Source organism: Marmota marmota, unplaced genomic scaffold, assembly GCF_001458135.2.
Source record: "Marmota marmota marmota unplaced genomic scaffold, marMar, whole genome shotgun sequence".
In the NCBI taxonomy this organism is placed as follows: domain Eukaryota; kingdom Metazoa; phylum Chordata; class Mammalia; order Rodentia; family Sciuridae; genus Marmota; species Marmota marmota.
Window position 1 is genome coordinate 7,535,554 of NW_026000101.1, and position 14,760 is coordinate 7,550,313.

General features: G+C 37.5%; 1 protein-coding gene across 19 annotated transcripts in view; it reads right to left on the reverse strand.

Annotated features, from left to right (window-relative positions):
- The window catches only part of Fktn (fukutin), a 96,589-nt gene extending 87,284 nt beyond the window's left edge, over positions 1 to 9,305 (reverse strand). For 6 of the 19 annotated variants that reach the window (XM_048783262.1, XM_048783255.1, XM_048783263.1 and 3 more), the window contains exon 1: positions 8,979 to 9,232. The gene's annotated coding sequence lies outside the window, so the exon portion shown is untranslated. The other 13 variants (XM_048783253.1, XM_048783257.1, XM_048783248.1 and 10 more) reach the window with 10 other exon arrangements.
- Positions 9,306 to 14,760: the final 5,455 nt, after the last annotated feature.

Genomic DNA, 14,760 nt, shown 5'->3' on the forward strand with positions numbered 1-14,760 from the left:
TCTCCATAGTTTTTTAAAGATTTTCAAGAGTATGGAATCTAGGATGTGATCAGTTTTTATAAATGTCCCATGTATGTTCTCAGTTTTTTGCAAATGTAATGAATACCATTATAAATAATTTTGTTTTTTCATCTTGGATGCCATCTCTGATTATTTAAGATAAGAAATTTAGTATAACTATGCTTCTACCTTTTCTCCAATATTTGCTTTTGATTAAATATATGCTGTTTAGATTGTTTTAGGTGGACACAATATCTTTATTTTACATTCATGTGGTGCTGAGGATAGAACCCAGTGCCTCATGTATGCTAGATGAGCACTCTACCACTGAGCCACAACCCTAGCCCCCTAGATAATCTACTTTATTCCTATAAATATGCTAATACCTTTATTACTTGATGTCTAAGTTTTATATGTCTTTTGTTCTCTACCTAACAAATAAAACATTGGCAAGTTTATACCACCTTCTGCCTTCTATCCTTTTTCAATCCTGACTTTTACTAGTTACTTCTACTTTGTAATAGTTCTACACTATTCCATAACTACAAATCTCATTTTGTTTTTATTCCTATAATGTCCCCCGTCAGTCCTATTGCTGTATTATCTCTGTTCTTTTATGGATGACTGATATTCATCTTTTGGCAATTTATCAAGAAGAACTTATTATAGTTTCCACTAATGTTGAGTTTTTGCATTGTTCAAAAATAACTGTCAATAGTTTGACAGTCTGGGTTTGAGGTCACACTTTATCTCCCTGATAACTTATAGGCTATTACATTATCCTGTAATGCTAAATAGTCCCTTGAAAATATCTGATTCCCCAACACCACTTATAGTTAATCTAATTCATTAATGAGACAAGCAAAGGATGCATTCCTTACCTATGAAATTCAATTTTTGTTAAGCTAGATTATGTAATGATATGTATATTAGTTTCCTCTTAATCTTTATGTGTCCTTTCAATCTGTTAAGTAAAGATAACTTTGTGGAAATATTTCTTAAGTTATATGTTCAAACAGTTTTTAATTCTCTATTTCAAGAACCCCAATTAAGGATTTGTTTATCTCTTTTCATTCTCATTAACTTTTGCTCAATTTTTAGAAGTCTGTCATCATATCTTTTTCTTAGTTTTCCATTTTCCTCCAAAGTTTCGGATTTTGTCTTTCTTTCCTAAGCTCTGCCAAACTATGTTTCATTATATGCTGTTGTCTTACAATTTCTTTCTAGCTCTTGAGCCAATTAACTTTGGTGTTTATTTAAAGGATAAACTTATTCTAGTAATTTCTTTAAGGCCAGTACAGTTTTCTCATGGGTTCACTATCATTTGTTTTTCCTTTGTTTCTTTTCTTGTAGGATTTTTGTGTACTGTGCTCATTTCCTTTTTATTATTATTTATCTTTGAATGACTTGAGTTCCCTCCGGATTAGTTATTTGCAGGAGTACTGTGAAAGGAAGAAACAACTGTGTTCTAGACTAGAGGTACTCTCTGGCATTCAGTAAAGCTCTTTCTGACAAAATGTTTTGTATAAGTGAATGTGAAAAAAGAGAAAGTGTGTGAGAATAAGCGAGAGAAAGGTGTTTACATATTACTATCTCCAAGTGTCAGAAACAGGTAGCAAAAGGCCACTCACAATCTCTCTTTTGCCTCAGCAAGAGTGTCATCTGCAAAGACAGTGTATTTGTGTGCCATCTCATTTTTTTTTTTTTTTCCTTGCTTGCTGGTTCATTTTGCCAAGCAGTACGAGGAGGTTCCCAGAGCTTTCCTAAGTATCCAGATCCCACTGTAAACAACCTTTCCCTCTTTGCTCCTCCAGCTCTAAGACTGCTTTCTACAAGGATCCTCTTTAACATATTCCTGCTTACACTTGGCAGTCATTTCCCAAATATTTAGATTTGGGGTTACAAGTCTTCTAGTCTCAGGGAAAATGTAATTACATCTCTATCTCTCATTTTCTGTTATTTCAGTGGAATTTCAGACAGAAGAGGGCACAAATGTCTTTATTCTGTTATCTTAAAAGCAGAAGTCTTGGTTTGAAGTTTTAAAACATGTAAATGAGCTTATAAAGCTGAAGCCTAGGTAAAACCAATACTCTTAAGAAATTACATAAGATCAGCAAACTACCTAACAGAAATGATAGCTATCAGCAGTAATGTAAATTATCTACCTCATCTACAGATAATGTATGTAAGCATAGACAAGTGGATAAATCATGGTATTCCTTTCCTAAAACTGTGAAAACTATCAACATGCAGCAAAGTTGATGATGGTGTTATTTTCTGCTGTCACCTAAAACCTGCTAAAATAAAATCATTAAATACTCTGATAAAGACTGTTTACAGGATAACAAGGAGAATATACTTCAAGATTTCAATTCAGTTTCGTGTGCCTATTTTAAATTATACATCAATGTATTATATGCTGATTCCTAGTGGTATTCAGATTATGCCATCGCTTACATTCTCCTAAGCTCAATTATCAAAATTCGAAGCTCAATGCCAAATAATGGTAAACACTAGAAATCAAATGATAAATGAGATACACTTCCCCAATTTCTAAGAGTTTAGAAATGAGTATGGGAGCTTTCCCAAAGAACAATGACAGTAGTGATGGTGGTGGAGGATGTGATGCACCTAAAGAAGAGGATGGGAAGGTTTTCCAAAATGTGCAAGACCCATGCCTTATCATCACTACATCTACTAAAAACCACTACTCTAGTTTGAATAGACTCAATCATAGATAAACTATAATAATAAAATAATAAAAGGCAATAATAATATAGTGCAATTGCTATGCTGGAGTACAAGTCACTATGGACACATAAGGAAAGGCAACTAACTTTAAGGCTTTTACTGATTTATATTTTGAATCCCAGTAATTGGTGTACACTACTCATTTCCCTCATAAACCTAAAACTGACTGAATTAATATCAAGTAATAGTAGGTATATAAGTATACTATAATATACTACCCAATGTTCAAGAACATTAAAACTATTTACATAAAAGGTCTCTGTCCTGCAGGAAGTTTACCAAAAAACATAATATGAAATATAAAAAAATAATTTTTTAGAGTTTAAAGCCATATATGGCTCCAATTATCAAACAATAAATATTAAAAAGTCACATAAAAAGATATGGCATGGAACCTAAGTAAAAATATTATTGGTGTACAAATTCCATCACAGTAAAAACACTAGTAGATAATGCATTTTCTTTTTAGAGGAGGAAGTTGATTTGGGGCTCACAGTTTAAGAGGTCTCAGTCAATGATCAGCTGGCTTCATGGCTCTGGGTTTGAAGTGAGGCAGAAAATCATGGTGGAAGGGCCTGGTAGAGGAAAGCTTCTCAGCTCATGGCAGCTAGAAAGCAGACAGTTTGGGAAGAGTGAGAGGAGGAGAGATAGACACAAGACATAATCTCCAAGGGCACACCCCCAGGGCCTTACTTCCTTCAGTCATACTTCACCTGTCTACAGGTACCACCCAGTAGTCCATTCAAATTATTAATCCATTAAGTGGATTAATCTACTAATGAGGCCATAGCTTTCATCATTACCTAAAAGTCCTATTTCTTAACCTTAGAAAGCATATGGATTGTGCTTTCAAAACATGAGCTTTTTGGGGAACATTTTAGATCCAAACCATAACATTCTGTCCCTGGCCCCCCAAAGCTCATGTCTATCTCACAATGCAAAACACATTCAGTACATCTCCAACAGTTTCAGCATTGTTCAAAAGTTCAAATTCAAAGTCTCTTCTGAAACTCAAAGCAAACTCTCCACTGTGAAGCCCTGTAGAAATCAAAAACAAATTACATATATTCAATACACAATGATACAGAGTAAACACTCCTATTCCAAAAGGGAGGAATAGGGGCATAGAAAGAAGGAATGGGAGCAAGGCAAGATCGAAACACAGCTGGGAAAACAAGTCCTGCCATCTCCACATACAGCATCTGGGGCACATGGTGGGAAGATTGATCTCCAAAGGACTTGGGGCAGCCCTGCCCCTTTGGCCTGGAGGGTTGCTGCACACATGGCCTCTTAGACCAGCTGTGTCTGCAGCCAGCAGCTTTCCTCAGGAGACATTTCACATTATTGGCATCTTTTAATCCCACACTGCTCTCTCATGGGTTGCTTGAAAAGATTCTGACCCTGCTACACTTTGCATAGCCTCCCAACACCTTATTACAAAATCTCAGTGGAAGCCTCCATGACCATTAATTAACTCCTGCATCATGCTTTCCTGGAGACCAACAACATGTTGGACAATGCTAAAGTCTTCTGCCAGTGTGAGCAGCAGCTGGGCCCCCTTAGACCATGGCTGCATCAGCCCAAGTACCTAGACAGCTGAGCATGATGAAACAAAACACTGGGGAAGCAACTTCCTGGGCTTCATTGGCTGGGCAAGCAGGGTGCCCCAATGGTTGCTCCTTAAATGAGTTTTCACCTTTACACCCTTGATCTTGCCACCTTGAAATTTCCTACACCAGGTTAATTAGTCCATCATCTTAAAATTCAGTCTACAGAAAGTCTCAGGATATGGACAAAATGTAGACAAATTCTGCATCAGAATATAATGTGTGGCCTCTACACTAATTCCCTTTGAAGTCCCTGTTCCCATCTGAAACCTCATGAGCATAGTCTTCCCAGTCCACATTTCTATAGGCATTGTGTTCTTCTGGGCTCCAATCAAAATCAGCCATTAAGTTCTGCTTACAACACTCTAAGGCTTCTCCACCTGTATTTCCAAACTTTTCCAAAATCCTCTGGCAAATCAGTTTTAAGGGTTTCAGAATCATATGGTGAGGTATGTCACAGGAAGGACCCAACTTCTTGGTACTAGTTACTGTGTTAGCCTTTCATCTCTGTGACCAAAATACCAGACAAGAACAACTCAGAGGAGAAAAAGTTTATTTTGGGCTCACAGTTGCACAGCTCTCACTCAGTACATGGTTAGCCAACTTCATGGCTTTAGGCCTGAAGTAAGGCAGACATTATGGTGGACAAACATGGCAGAGGAGGCCGCTGTGCTCATGGCAGCCAGGAAGCAGAGAGTGCAATAACTGTAAGAAAATACACTTAAGTTTCCTAAAGAAGATGTATATTGTGTCAATGGAAAAAAAAAAGAAGTATTACAGAGATAATAAATCAAGATGAGAGAAAATGAAGGAAAAATGATGGTAAATGTTTGTAGAAAAAAAACAAAGTTGATGGGATGCTTAGTTAAGAGGTTTAAGCAGTCCAAGTATCTTGAAGTTCTAATGTAAATATGAGAAGGTTAATATAAGTATAGTATATCACAGCACACAATTACTCTTACATAAACAGAAATATAAAAATGAAGAAGAAATGGGTAGATCTTCCCAGCTAAACCATAGATGGATAATGGGTATCAGAGCTATCATTCCTCTCAATCTTTAGGCCTGAGACAGCTAGAACCCAAGACTGGCCACCTTCATCTAAGAACAAACACCTTCTTTTAATCTTTTATTATCAACTTTACTGTGTGCTAAGACACAAAAAAATGTTGGGAAAAAATTGGTAGTAGATAAAAGTCATCCACAAATGTGATGGAAAACATATAGAATGAGAAGTTCAAAATTGTTTTCAGATGACTCTTTCTATAGCCAAGATCAGTACTGCATATTCTTTCAGCATCCTACTTGCCTTTTTACATTATTATTCTTTTGAAGGCACCGGAATGAAAGACATTGGCCTTGACATGAGACACGTCCTGACCCTCACATTTTTAAGAACTGCCTGAGCATGGGTCTGTTTGAAGGATTATCAACCCGCCCTGCTTTTTAAAAATTCCACTTCTTCCTACTCCTACCTCTGGATCACCTCTGTTGAAATCAGGGCCTCTTGGACAAGCACCGACCTGCCTTGACATTTAACTTAGGTTATAAAATTATGTGTTAGTCTGGACATCTCATCGCTGCTAGGTCCCAACTTACTCAGTGTAGTATAAGCCAGAAAAACTGACAGCAAAATAAAACAAGTTGAACCACGAAGGGAAGAGGATAATGGAATTACGGTTAGAAGGCTGAGGTAACAGGATGGGAGGCATAAAGAGAAAATGATTCTGAAGATGTATTTCAGAGGTAAGACAAGTCAACAATTTCCTGATGTCCCAGAAGCCAAAAAAGGCTCAATAGCATAGCTACTCTCCAATCTTCTCTAAATATTGTTGTTCTTTTTAAAAATTAATTTATTTGTTCTAATCAGTTACACATGACAGCAGAATGCTCTTTGATTCATTGTACACAAATGGAGCACAATTTTTCACTTCTCTGGATGTGAATGAAAATATTAATTATGCTAATATTTTCCCATATTTGGAGTAAGGGAATGGTGTTAAATCAAGTTATTTTTAGGTAAGTAAATTCTTCCCCTCAAGATGCAAGTACAGAATCGCTTGGTTGAAGACATTTGGATATTTACGTTAGTAAAACTGCAAAGTTAACAGAATTAAACACAGGGTTCCAGGTGTGTGAAGTACTCAGTAAAACCTTTAAATGTAAATATATTTACACATATAAAATCTGAATGGATATTTACCGATAGTAACAATGTTTATTCTTGGGGAGAATTTGGGATTTTTACATTGTTCTTTGAGCTTTTCTAAATTATCCCAATAATTTTATAATGAGCATGTATCCTTTCTATAATGAATATTTTTTTTTCATTTTAAAACTGATGATGGATAATATTAAGTGGTTTAATAATCTGACACATTTGGGAAACAGGATCTAGACTCTTGTCATTTACAAGTATGATCCTTAGATCAGTAATATCAGTTGGTGCTTGTTGGATATAGAGAATTTTCAGGCCCAACGTCAGAATTAGATTCATAATGTAATTTTTAACAAAATCTTCAGGCGACTCATATGTGCATTAAGCTTTCTGAAAATCACTGATCTAGATATTAAGACCTTTATATACAGGAACAATAAGAACAATGTTTAAGTTGTTCATCATGTCTCTAGTGCCTAGCAGTGCCTTAAACACATATTTAGTGAATAAATATGTAAATGATATAGCTTCTTGGTAAACAATCATAATACAAGTGTAAATACCTATTTCAATCATTCATTTTCTGCTGGGTTTACCAGAAGTGGGTGAAGAATATTTGCCGAAAATGCTATTTGTAAATTACTTCAATAACAATGTTGGTTCCCTAGAACCTATAATTATATATAATTCTTTTTTTTTAAAAGGAGTCTTACTCTTTTTGTTGTTGTTGTTGAAGTCGGGCATACTACCTTTATTTATTTCCATGTGGTGCTGAGGATTGAACCTAGGGCCTCACAGGTACTAGACGAGCACTCTACCATTGAGCCACAATCCCAGCCCCAGGAATCCTTACTCATTGATCTGAGATCCACAGGCCTCATTCAATGATTTCTCTAGCCTCCTATGTATGGGTTCCTATAGTTCCTGTCTCTAAAACCTCTCCCTCAACACAAATCCAATCTCTCTTTTAATTACCAAATCCAAGAGAAAACTTACTATTTTAAATCCAGTCTACTTACTCTCTCTGCCTGTTTCAACTCTGTACCATACACATCAAATTTAACATTCAAAGTTAAATGATTTTATTCTGTATCAACTCTCTTCCTTTTTCCCTTCAGAAGGTAGCTCTCCATCCTCACAGACTCAAATTTTTACAGGAGAGAGACAACCTGGCCCAACAACATCACTTTACAAAGGAGAGTAGGATCTAAAAGAATTAAATAACAGTCAAGAGGTTAATTATGGGAAACATTAGATTAATAATACAAATCCCCTTACTCTCAACACACTATTGCATGCTGGAATTTGACAGAATTCCCATTTTTGTCAATAGTACTTAGACGCGCTTTTTAGAAACACGGTTCAAAATATCAATCATCTAGATCCATGAACCCAAATGCTGTGTTCTTTTGATATTTCATGCTTATCATCTTCTTCCTCTTCAGAACACTGCAGTTTCCACTTTGGAGTTCTTTCATCATTCAGTGCCATCCTTCCCAAATCTTCTATTTCTATTAATACACTCTAAAATATGAATGCTATTCCCGGAGTTTATAGCTTTATCCCTAGTGTGGTTCCTAATCATTTAAACCAAATCATTCTTCCTCAGAGTTCAGCTCAAGAGCCTTTTTTTCTGGGCTTCCTTCTTTCCCCAAATTTTAATAAACCACTTTATTCTCACTGATATTTGTTCACAGACTGATTTTTATTCATTGGAAATCTGCCATCCTTAAAGGCAGAAACACTCTGAGATATCAAGTGGATCATCTTTTTATATTTGAGAAAAACGAGTCTCAGAGAAAAGTAGCTTGCTTCAAGTAACTTGAGAACTTGGTGACGGTGATGAAATTTGAATGCAGTTCTTTGGACTCTTAAGGGCCACATTTTCACAGGTCCACTCAATCTTTCCCGACATTCCCCCATTAGCAACGCACAGACACACAGCAAAGCCACATAAAACTTTATTTAGCGCACCTAGCAGTGTCCATCCTATTATAAGCACACAAAAGGGATGCTTCAGTATACACTTCTCCAAGTGACTTGAAAGCTTAATTTTTTTGGGGGGTGGGGGGGGTCTCGCCAAAAAGGGCGTCGGGAGCGAGATGGTTAATTAATTACCTTCTCTCTACAAAGCGGCTGCAGGTTTCCACTGCACAGAACTTCTTCACAGGGCATCAAAGCCCTTCCCAACTGGGGACCAACTTTAGTTTCAACCACATTATTCTTGCCTTCTCTCTTCTGTGGGCTCATTCCTCCAGCCACTACCCTAATATGTATGCAAAGCTGCCTAAACCTGTCAGTTTCTGTCCTCCTCCCACGACCTGAAACGCTGTCCCCAGAGATCCTCTCCCAAATTCCGGGTCAGCTCCCACAACTCGGCTCAAACATCACTACCCTAACTCGGCTCCTCCAAGCCTCTCGACAGCCTTCCCCAAACTGAACTTGTCACAAGATGAGTTTACCTACTGACACGTCGGGGAGCGTGGGACGAACTGGCCGAAAGGACATCTACTACGAGGTGCTCCTCAACTGATTCACTGTCGAGAACCCAGCCCGAAGCGCGCTCAGCCTGTGGCCGGCCTCGACCTCCTCCCCGCGGAGAGGAGGGAGGGTGTTCAGAAGGGCGGGAGGCACCCGCTGAGGGTACCCGAATCTACCGCGAGACTTGTCCGAAGGCGACCGCCCATGCCCAGCCACCGAACTGAGGTTCCCCACACCTTACCTCCCTCCACAGCAGCGGCGGCAAGTCCGCTTTACGGCACTCACGGCAACGGCTGCAAAAGAGGCCGTCAAGCGCGGAGCCGCACTAACTGGGTCGGGTGGTGTCGGACTGACGGCGTGGTCACTCTGCACACTGCCTCGCCTCGTTCACGGTCCCTGCTGCTTTCTCACCGCCCGAGGTTTACGGTGACTTTAGGATCTAGCCACAACTCTAACACACTGTGGCAACCTAAGATTCTAGGAAAATCTGAGGGGACGATGACCTAAAGATGCATCAGCCGAGTTGTGTCTCCCAAAGCGTGTGAGTTCGCCAAAAAAGATATAGAATGTTAGCTAGATGGAAACTTCAGATAAAAAACGAGTAATTTTTTAGTGTATATGTTAAGCAGAAACAGAGAGTCCGAAATATGTCCCTGAATTCTGGTTTGGGTACCATTGGTTGCGTTGGGACTTGGAGCGGGAATTAGCGGCTGTGTTTAATACTGCTCAGGAGCTTCAGTTGCCTGCGTGACACCTGGTTCCCGCAGATTGTTATCCTCCGATTTAGGGCTGGAAATACACACGTATACAATTTCGGATCTGGGTCTAACTTTTAGCATTGTAATCCAAAATATGAATTTTTGAAAACTATAAAGCACAAAACACTAAACAAATTACTGTAATTTTAAGCATGTTCTACAAAAGAAAAAAAAAAAAAAACCCTGAAAACACTCCCTTTGAGGTTTTGGTTCCTTCGTTTTTTTTTCAGTACTGGTGACTGAACCCAGGGACACTCTACTCCCGAACTAAATTACTAATTAACCTTTTTATTTTTTGAGACAGGTTCTCACTAAATTGCCCAGGCTGGTCCTGAATTTATAATCCTCAAGCCTCAGCCTCAAGAGTAGCTGGGATTACAGGTGTGTGCCACCACACACAGTTCGAGTTCCCTAAACTTTCCTTTTAAAAATTCTGTTAACATAGAAAGGAAAGGAATAAAAAGTCTCACTTCCTAGAGGTTATCACTCTTATCAACACTTTTCCTTCAAGAAGTTTCCTGTGGGGCTGGGGATATGGCTCAAGCGGTAGCGAGCTCGCCTGGCATGCATGCGGCCAGGGTTCGATCCTCAGCATCACATACAAACAAAGATGTTCTGTCCCCCGAAAACTAAAAGATAAATATTAAAAAAAAAAGAAGTTTCCTGTGTATGTACAAGTTACTGTATAAGTCCTCTTATCTAGTGCACTTTGAACTAGTAGTTAGTAGGTTAATTTAAAAAAGAGGGTAACAGCAAGAGGAAGTAGTCAGAAGTTAATGAGACTACTGGACACAGGTGCTAGTTTAAGGGGACTACCATGGAAATTTTGATCAAATAAATAACACCACTGATTAAAACATCAAATACATAAAATTTCTTGGGCTACTGAAAGAGTGGGACGAACATGGTAGAATGTTTGTCTACCGTGCATGAAGCCCTGGGTTCCATCCCCAGCACCACAAAACAAAATTGAGTTTAGACTTAATAAAAATAAAACTTGGCTTTACTGAAGATTGCCAGGGCACCAGCTCATTATCTTTTGAAACATGATAAAGGGAAAAACATAAAGCATTTATTATGCTTTTTTCCTGTAAACTGGGTTATTTCAGTGTGACAAAAACATAAGAATTCCAGCTAATGAAATGAGTAACAGATCATTTTACAATTCCTAATAATAGGCCAGTAATACTCATCAATAGATGCTAAAAATTAAGGTAAAAGGTTGATGGGAACTATAATTGATGGGTTAGGCTGGCACCATTGGAACCCACTGATAGACTTCATATCATTGTATGACACCCAGACATTAGGTGCTTCTTGATGTGTTGTGAGAAGGTAGTTAATACCTTCTATGAAGAATTCTTTCCCCCAAACTGAAACTGTATTTAATTAAAACTCTACATCTATCAGTATGGAGAAGTGATCCACTAAAATAACAATGTGAGACATTCTATAATAGCAATTTCCTAGTTTCTTTGTCATTTAAAAGGTGAAAAAGTTAGAAAGGGGAGAGGGACCTACTACAAAATCAGAAACTTAACCAAATATTATGTGTGGACTTTATCTGGACCCTGATATGAATAATAAGCTAACCATAAAAAGATATTTTGGTAATAATGGAAGTTTTAGTATGGATTAAGCCAATAGGTAGTAGTTAAAAAATTACTGTTAATTTTTCTAAAAATTTAATGGAATGTGGGTTCATTTAAAAAGCCATCATGGATGTGTACTGCAATACTTATCAGTGAGATTTTTAAAAAAAAATGTAAACATGGCAAGTGGAAATTATAATTGAGTAACTAGGAAAGGAGGAAAGTGTCAGGTGTTTAGAAGTAAGTACTTTTCAAGTACATAGCAAATCTTGTTCTGTAACAACCTAAAAAAAAAAAAAAAAAGCAGTTTAAAGGAGATGATTACCCTATCCAATTTTCTGATTTGAGCTAATTTTTTTTTTAAAAGTATGGATCAACTAAAGTTTCTGTTTTTCTTACATAAATCACAGGATAATGTGTCATCTATAATTCTTAGTTTTTGGGGTTTTTTGTTTTTTTGGTTTGTTTGTTTTGTAAAGTGGACCTTACGGTCCACTTTTTTTAAAGATACAAGTGAAGGAACTTGAATTCAGAGTCCTGGAAAAAAAATTGTGGGGCTGGGTGTGCAATCCTCCGTTATTATTTATAATTATCTTGGGTGCAACTAACTTGTTGGAAACTTTAGTTCTTCATCTCTAAAAGTTTTCCCTATTTTCTTTTTAAATTTTTTTTCCTGTAGTTGTGTATGGACAGCGTACCTTTGTTTATGCTTATGAGGTGCTAAAGATTGAACCCAGTGCCTCACACATGCTAGGCAAGCGCTCTACCACTGAGATACAGCCCCAGCCCTTTCCCCATTTTCTTATAAATAACTTCATATTGTTTGCATTGGTTTATATACTATGTAAATTATAACAATGTCTGCCACTGTCAAACAGACCTGGGGACAAACACCAGTATTTCTTAAGTATACTAGAGGATCAGCTATGAGCCTTCAGCTCACCATGTCAGTCAGTATGCTTTAATATCTGGTTAGCCAATGTAATTACAAGAGGGGCACAAGGGTGGATAACAGCCGCCTCCATTACAAGCAAACATCCATGTTTAAAAATTCACTCAGGTACGTGTGTACATATACATCTTGGCACATTTCTAACATTTGTGGGATCTAGGGCAAAAATACAAATGGAGGCCAAGCCTCATGTTTGTCTCTTATGAAGCTGGAGCTAACCATCAAATGTTATTTCCATCTACCTTAATATATTGATATCTCAAGGAACAGAAATCCATTTTCAAATATAGAATTCTCAGATTCTTCAGATATGTGCTGAAGAATTACAACATGAATACTAGATTGACCTTGGACATATGTGGGCATCCCAGTCTGCACAGCCTAAATCCATTCACATTTCCTACAAACTGCCACTCACTGGGATGTTATGGTTGGATGTGAGTATCACACAAAAGCTCTAGTGTGAGACAATGCAAGAAGGTTCAGAGGAGAAATGATTGGGTTGTGAGTCTTAACCCAATCAGTGATTTAACCCCCTGATAGGGATTAACTGAGTGGTCAGTGAAGTGCTAGGGTGTGGCTGAAGGAAGTGGGAATTGGGGCGTGCCTTTGGGTATATATTTGTAAGGGTGAATGAAGTCTCTCTGCTTCCTGATCACCACACTTGAGCTTTTGCCACTCTTCTGCCATGATGTTCAGCCTCACCTCGAGCCCTGAGGAATGGAGCCAGCCTTCTATGGATTAAGACCTCTAAAACTGTAAGCCCCAAAATAAACCTTTCCTCCTTTACAGTTGTTCTGGTCGGGTCCTTTAGTCATTGCAGTGAAAAAGCTAAAACAGGATATATTCACCTGTAATAAATACCCGTAGTACAATCTTTTGACAGGATGGACTTTGGGAAGAGACCTATACATGTCCCAGAGGACAGCTTCAGGCTGATCAGGCAAGGAATTCTGAGGTGCTGGCCATGTAGAGCATAGTCTAGAAGTGGGTAGAGGAACATGGATTCCAAGGAGTCACAATCCCTTGGCTCCTTCAATTTTTTATTCCATGGAGAGTCATAGCAACAGTGTGGCAATCAGGCCATGATCCATCTCCTCTGACTTAAGTCTGAATTCATGCACACACTCATGGTATCATATGATGGATAAATCATTTGTTTCATAATATGAGTAACTTTCCATTAATAGTACATCTGAAGCTGGGGTTGTGGCTCAGTGGTAGAGTGCTCGCCTCGCATGTGTGCAGCCCTGGGTTCAATCCTCAGCACCACATAAAAATAAATAAATAAAGTGAAGGTATTGTGTTCAATTACAACTAAAAAATTAATACATTTTTTAAAAAGTACATCTGTTATATGGAAGCACCATAATCAGTGCCTGCTGTGTTGACTTTTTTAAGTAGGCATAAATGCATCACTAGTATGCAATATAAATGCAAAATAGGAATAAGGGAAAACTGGGACAGAAAAATCCAAGTTTCCCAAGCTCTTATCCAGATATCCTAGCCAAGTGCAGCAGGATTGGTCTACCAAGAAAAGGCTCCAGTGCAGGAAGCCAACTCCCATAATGGTCTACATATTATAACATTATTAGAGGGTGGTGTACAGAATGTCTATATTACTTTGACTTTTTAAAAATACTCTCTTTTCCAACAATCACATTGTAAGCATTTAAATACACATTGATGAAAATCAAGCACTGAAGCAAAAGAAAGAGAAAAATGTTTAATTTTTAGATGAGATATTCCAAGTGCTTTTGTAAAAAACTTAACTAGGATATTCTATACACAACATACTATTACTTAAACATACAAGTTACTACACTTCAAATACTCTATTTTAAAGATAACCATTTTAAAGCTTTGTGTTGTTTCTAAGGAAAATGAGGCAATATGTTCATTAACTCAGTGTTGCAGAACTGAGCATATATGTGGTTTATTAATGTTCTTCATCCATAACTTAAAGGTTAAACCTGAGGAATTAGAATTTTTATTACTGCATAGTGAAACCATATCCAGATAATAGACATACCAAATTTGTAGATTAACATAACTTGTAAAACATCTCCATTAATAAATCTAATTTAAAGCAAAACAAGTATGTGAGATAATAAATGATATTTAGGTTTACTAACAAGGTTTTGAAATGCATCTTGTTTTTTAAAAAGGACAATGCAATACTGTTGTCAAATGTTCACTGAGCACACAAACTCCTGAACCATTTAGTTGTTTGGAAAAAAAGTTATTCAGGCCAAATTCACTCTTTGCACATGGCACTGAGTAGTCTTAAGCTGAAAGTTCAAATTCCTGTATGGAAAAGTAGCAGCTTGCTTAAAAACTGTTTCTTTATGCTATACTTCTACACTGATACACTAATGCCATGGAAGAACTTTTACTACTCTAGAAAGTCTTAAAATAGATAAGAAAATATTAAAAGGCCACAAGTCATGCACAAACTAAA